Below are 6968 nucleotides of genomic sequence, written 5' to 3' on the forward strand. Positions count from 1 at the left end.
GATTTGAGCAGCGAGGGGAGACGTCCTCTGTACAAACAAGGAGCATGGAAACTGTTGCGAATGTCATAACCGAGATCCACGCGCAGTGGGGTATTGATTGTAAGCTTAAGGACTTTATTCTTGCAGTGCTGAGATTGATTAAGCTGGGGTCTATAGAAAGCCCGGTAGAAATTCTCCATCCGGAGATATGGGATAAATGCACTACAGCCCTAGCTGAGGACACCATGTCCTCCGGCTCAGGGAAACCCTTTAAATCATGGGGCAAATTTATCCAGGCTTTGTGGGCTGCCCGGCAGGAGCAGGAAACCTGGAAAGCCATGAGAACTTGTTTATTAGCCACGCCGCAGCTGGGGATAGGGGCAGCTACTCAAACCGCAGACCCAGCCTACCACGCAGACGCACGGATCCCAGAAACCTCTCCGCACCCTCCCAGTTCGGACTCACCGCCACCGGAGGGGGGGGAACGCGCGTGGGCATTGTGGCAGGGGCTAACGGAGGAGGCACAGAATGCTGCTATAATATCGGAGCTTGCGGCAGCAGATAATAAATTACCCCCACCATATGAGTTTAAAAATGGCGCCGAGCCTCGTGGCGGGGGGAGGGGTGCTGATGCGGGGGGCGGGCATGCAGAGGGCTCGCTGAACAGCGCAAGAGCAAATGAGCAGGAAGGAGGGACAGCCCCCGAGGCGGAGCGTGAGACCAATCACAGAGCTCATTTTAAATCAGGTCCTTATAGGGCAAGAACCTCCCCCAGCAGGAGGCGGGGGGAGCCCAGGGGGAGGGAACAGCCCGGCCCCCGGGGGAAGGGGCTGGGGCGGAGCCCGAGAAAATGGCTGAGCAGCCCAGAAACGTCTAGTTAATCGACTACCGGCTCTGAATCTGACCGGAGCTGGGACAGCTGGCTGGAGGGGTGGTTGGAAGAGGAACCCGACATTGGTTGCAGCTTTCATAAGAAGGGAGCCGCAAAATATAATACCACTAGCTATAACCCTCTGGCATGGGTTAGGGGGACATCAGACACAAATCGAACCACCCTTACAGACTGGTGTAAGATAAAAATAGCATGCACGGAGTGGGCTCTGGCTGCCAAGTTGGTATTCCCAGTCAGAGTGGGGGGAGCAGACAGAAACCAGAGAACATATTCACAGGTAAATCCAAAAGATGTATAGGCAATTGTTAAGATAGTCGCTGACAAAGGGCTTAATTCAGCCATGGTTTCTACACTTATTGATAGCATTTTTGAGGCAATGATATGCTCCCCTTTGATATCAAACAGACTTGCAGATTAATCTTTGATGGGGCGGGGATGATCGTTTTTAAACAAGTATGGGAGGACAATTGTGCAAAGCAGCTAGCCCTAGTAACTGGGGAAAACCATCCTTTGCATGGTTCCAGCATACAGAGGCTGATGGGCAGAGATACAGCTATGATTACCCCACAAGCACAGGCAGAGGGTCTGAGAGCCCATGAGGTCATGACTATCACTCGTGCTGCCCGAGAAGCCATCTGCACTGCCTCTAAAACAATAGCCAGACCATCGCTATAGTCCACTATAAAGCAGAGTGAGAGTGAAAGCTTCACTCAGTTTGTGGATCTCCTCCAGGCAGCATTAAACTGCTCTACACTGCCCTCAGAAGCAAAGGGACCTGTGTTAGAAGACTGCTTAAGCCAGCAGTTCAATTCAGCCACCAGAGACATTCTAAGAACACTGCCACCTGGGTCTAATACTGCAGCCATGATTAGACATGTAGCAAAGGAGGAATACCTCTCTCCCATTCAAGCAGAAGTTTGCACTGCAATAACCAGTGTAATGGCATGCTCTTACACTAAGTAAACTCAAAAAAGAGATCACAGCTAACCATAGCTCCAGACGCAAAACACAAATGCTAAAATCTACCTCCTCCCCATCCAATCTCCTAGCCAAACCCACGCTCTCCAACCCATTCCTAAGCGTGTTAACCTTCTGTGTCCAACTTTTAATTGTCCCCGGAGTCCAGTATCACCAGGAAGAAGAAGTGTACCGCCTGCTTGAGGAACCAGGCCGACTCCACAGGCGGGAAGCTGATAACAGGCATCACCATCGCAATGCTCCTGAATTTAGGAGCTACCGGTGCTGCCACAGGCGTCTCAGCCCTTGCAACACAACAACAAGGACTGGCCCAACTGCAGATGACAGTGGACGAGGACTTGCAGAGGATTGGGAAATCCATTTCATCCCTGGAAAAATCCCTTTCCTCACTCTCAGAAGTTGTCCTCCAAAACAGGCGAGAACTGGACCTTCTGCTCATGCAGCGAGGAGGCCTGTGTGCCGCCTTAAAAGAGGAATGCTGCTTTTATGCGGACCACACCGGAGTCGTTAGAGACTCCATGGCAGAACTGAGAGACCGACTAAACTCCAGAAAAAATGGACAGAGAAGCTCAACAAGGCTGGTTTGAATCCTGGTTCAACCGGTCCCCATGGCTCACCACCCTAATTTCTACCCTAATAGGCCCACTCACTATAATCTTACTAACACTAATTTTTGGGCCCTGCATATTGAATAAATTAGTACTATTCGTTAAAAAGTGTTTAGGAACTGTTAACATTGGGTTTGTCGACCGCCGAAAAATGCTATAAAGTGTACCTGTTACTAACACATTTACAATTTTATACTAACTTTACTAACACACAAAATTTTGTAATGTCTACACTTTATAATTTTATATAATTTTTACTAATCATGAGAGAAGGGGGAAATGTGGAGAGTTAGGGAAAAGCGTGCGGAAGAAATCAGGATGTACGGGTAGATAGGAAACCCCCTCCCCCTCAGAGATCCTCTGTCCCGGACCTGAGCTCACAGCCGGACGTGAGCTAGAGGAAATGACCCCTATTACCTAGGCTATAAAGACCCTTGTAACCCCTCAAAAAATGCCATTTGCTGTCCACCATATTGGTGTCCTGGAGCTGATGGACTGAGTGACCCTGGGTTAGGGCCACTGTGCTGGACTTGGACCAGGTCGCCTGCAACACTCCCCGCAGGTCCCCAGTAAAGAGCCTGGCTCTGTGTTCTCCATCAGCTCCTGGCTGGCACTGCCAGGCTGGCATGAGGAGCCCCTCAGCCTTCCCTGCTCTGGGCTGGACAAGCCCAGCTCCCTCAGCCTCTCCTCACAGCCAAAGGGCTCCAGCCCCACCTTGGAGGCCCTTCCCTCACCCTGCTCCAGCTGCCAGACATCTTTCCTGCCCTGGGTAACCCAAACCAGCCCACAGTGACCTGGATAATCCACGTCCTTGATGTCCTGGTCACACAGCCCTGGCCCCTTGTCCCTGTGTCAGGCTCTGGGGTTGATTTGTGGAACATCCTTGGGGGAGGCTGTGGCTCCAGGTGGACCTGGGGGATACAGAGGGACAGGGGACCCTGCTGGGCATGAACAGCATTGGAATTCTCTGGGGAAACTGTGAGGGGGGCTGGGGCAGAGTGACCAACCCAGTGACCTCACACTGCCCTGCTGGGATGTCACAGAGCCCCCTGTGAGGTCACAGTCTGCTCTGTCATGGCACAGACACACCCTATGATGTCGTAGCTGCTCAGTGACCTCCCATAGCCCACTCTGTGATGTCATAGCCCACTCTGTGACCTCATGTTACCAGATGATAAATTGCCTACCTCAGGTGAGATAACACAATGCTTATTCTCTAAATCCACTGGCCTCTGGACACCACACAATGCCTGTTGTGTAAGAAGGGAAACTGGAATTCACCAGCCTCAGTGTCCTGCCAACTCAGCCATGCTGTCAGGAACATTGGGGTCCATGACCACCAGGGCCCACCAGAGAGAGTCCCAGGACAGAAGAACACATGGGTAAAGGGGAGGGGAAATATGTTAATGATCTGGGGGTAATGATTATCATATGTGTGTTTAGTCCAGGATAGTCAATGGATATGTGTGCAGAACACAGAATATAAACAGAAACTTTCCTGTACTCAGCATGCACAGCTTCAGGAGGAGCTATCCCCTGAGCATCCAGCCAAATAAAGAATGCTGCTTTTTAATGCTGCATGGGTGTTAAGGAGTTTTTTTATGTTGCCGAATTTTTAGCAACACTGCCACTTCCCAGGAAAGCTCTGTCTCCTGCTGTTCACAGAGAAGGGATGGTGGGAGATGGGGTGGTCAGAGGCTGCCTGGGGTACAGTGACCATGAAATAATGGAGTTTTCAATACTGTGTGAAAGGAGGGCATCAACAAAATTTCTTCCCCAGACATAAGGAGAGCAGACTTTGGCCTGCATTCATGATACAGATTTGGAGAGTACCAAATGAGGTACTGATTTTTATGTGAAATAGCCCTTAAAAACAAAGGTGTCCAGGAAGAAATCTTAAGGGAGAAGGAGCATTCTGTCCTAGTGTGCAAAAAGGTGAGACAGCAAGGAAATTGACTGGCCTTGCTGCACATGCAGCTGTTTGGAGGAACTTGAGGGAGAAAAAAGAGGATGCATCTCCTTTGCACAGAAGGGCAGGCAACTGAGGTTATGATTAAGGATATTATCAAGTCATGCAAAAATAACATTAGGGAGGCAAATTAACAATTAGGACTTAACCTGGCCATGTCTGTGAAGGATAACAAAAGTTATTTTATAAATACATTAATGGCAAAAGGAGGGGTGAGACCAACCTCCATTCCTTATTGGCGGGGATATGGTTGCCAAAGATGAGGAAAAGGCTGAGGTACTTAACGCCTTCTTTTATTCAGTTTTAAACAATAAGCCAGGTTGTTCTCAGGACAAGTGTTCTGAGCTACTAGATGGGGACAGGGAGCAGAACAGAGCCCCTGTGTCTTGGGGTGAATTTATGATGCTTGTATATCCCCATTTGTCTGTTCTGTTGATGTTGAATATTGAGTGCTGCAGCTTTAAGACTGGTTCCAGGAGTGAAGGGGGAGAGAAGAGGTGCAGAGTTTCTTATCAGAGACTGCACTTGTTCCCCTGCATCTTTCACACAGACTGTGGTGTCTGCAGTGGACAGCAGGAGAGAACTCTCCTTGGCTCTTGGTTAGTTTTTGGCTAATTGAGGCAGAGAAGTTATCTGAACTGTGGTTTTTTTCCTATTTTTTGGAATTGTTTGAACCTGCTCTGGACTGAAAACCAGGAAGAGCACCAGGAGCTCACACCTGTTGCCCACCAGACCTGGCCTGGCCGTGGCATTTCCAGAGCTGGAGGGACTGAGAACAGACTGAGTGAGCTGGGCTGCAACCCACAGAAGGGACATTCTGAATTTGTCATCTCTTCAGAGCAGCGAGAGGTTTTGCTGTTGAATATTCTTCGTTTTTGTGCTGAGAAGTGTTTTGTCTGTTAAATAAACAGCTTTTTTTTCCACTTCTCTCTGAGGAAATATTTCCCCAAACCAGGTGAGGGAGAGACTGCTTGAATCTGTTTCCTAGAGGGACCTCATTCAGAGATTTTCTCCCTAAATTTGCCCTTAACCAGGACACCGTGTCATCCAGGAGGAAGCAGCTGGTGACCTGCTGAGCCACTCAGATGCTCACAGATCTCTCTGGACCAGATGGGATCCATCCTAGGGGGATGAGGGAGCTGCTGAATGAGCTCCCCAAACTGCTCTCCATCATCTTTCATCAGTCCTGGCTCACTGGGGAGGTCCCAGAGGACTGGAGGTTCCAATGTTTGTGAAATGCAGGCACAGAGAGCTCTCAGGGCCTTGTGCTTTCAGGCTCAGAGATAGAAATGGATACAAGGTTTAAACTAAGACCTTGGAGAAGGCTTGGAGAATTAAAACATTGAAACAGACAAAAAACAAGGATAATATTTTTAGTTTAAGTAGAAATATGTTTTAAGCAAACAGAGATATGCATTACATAAGCAAAGCAGTATGTTAAGTCAGAGAGTCAAAGATTTTAATGTTTAGCAAGAGAACCTTTTATAAAGTTAGTTAGAAGTTTAAGATGTATCAATATAAGTTTTTGAAGTGTTATATGACCGGTTGGAAAATGATGCATTGCAGGAAAGCCACAAAAGCAAAAGCAATTAATGATTTGTATACAAAGATGTTACCAAGTTTTGTAGAAGTATGTGATTGGCTAAAAAACTAACATAAGGCATTGCAACTAGGAATTAGATGGCTTCTGATATTATGGCATTAAATATAACAGCTTTAATGTCTCACCCTTCCATCAGGCTGACACCACGAGGCAATAAACCATCTTATAAAAAAGTTTCTCAGCTGCCCCGTGTCTCATAATTTTGATCACCCAATAATTGGTGCACTTGTATTGAGGAGCAATTGATTTTATCGAGCTATCAGCCCCAAATGCAGCAGTTAAAAGCTGCTGGACTGAAACAGAAAATCTGTGGATTTAATTGCTCCTGAAATGATGGAGGAACAGACTCTATTGGCTGTTGAAAGAAAACAGAAAACTGAGCTTGCAGTTGTGCCCAGCTGGAGCCTGTCTAAAGAAGACCTGTGACAGGATGACAGGTGAGCTTTGGGGAACATGGGACAAGAAATGTTCAGGGAACAGGGAGACATTTATATTCATTTAAAAGCTTTGATAAGATCTAATTCACGTGCTGTGCCAAATCAAAAGACCTTTTATTCTGGGCATTGAAAAACTTTGCAGACACTGTCCTTGCCTCTGCTTTTTCCAAGTCTCTTTGGGACTCTGTAGAATTAAAACTTTATGAAGTGACCACCCATCAAGATTTTGTGGCTGCTAAATTACTCCCAATAAGCCGTATACTTGTTGACATTTTCAGTAAACAGCCTGCCTGCAGTGCTTCCTTCAGCTTCTCCCCTGGTTTGGTCTCACTCTTTGGATTCTGCTGTTCCTGTAGCTGCTGCTTCTACCACGTCTGTGTTACCTTTAGATGCCTCTAAAACTGCTAATGAAGGGAAAAAGAAAAAATTGAAAGCTGTGAGTATGCAACAGCAAGACAGTGATTCTACTCCTGAAGAAGAGATTGATTCAAAGAAAGAGACT

The sequence above is a fragment of the Oenanthe melanoleuca genome, unplaced genomic scaffold (assembly GCF_029582105.1).
Source record: "Oenanthe melanoleuca isolate GR-GAL-2019-014 unplaced genomic scaffold, OMel1.0 S001, whole genome shotgun sequence".
NCBI classification, from domain to species: domain Eukaryota; kingdom Metazoa; phylum Chordata; class Aves; order Passeriformes; family Muscicapidae; genus Oenanthe; species Oenanthe melanoleuca.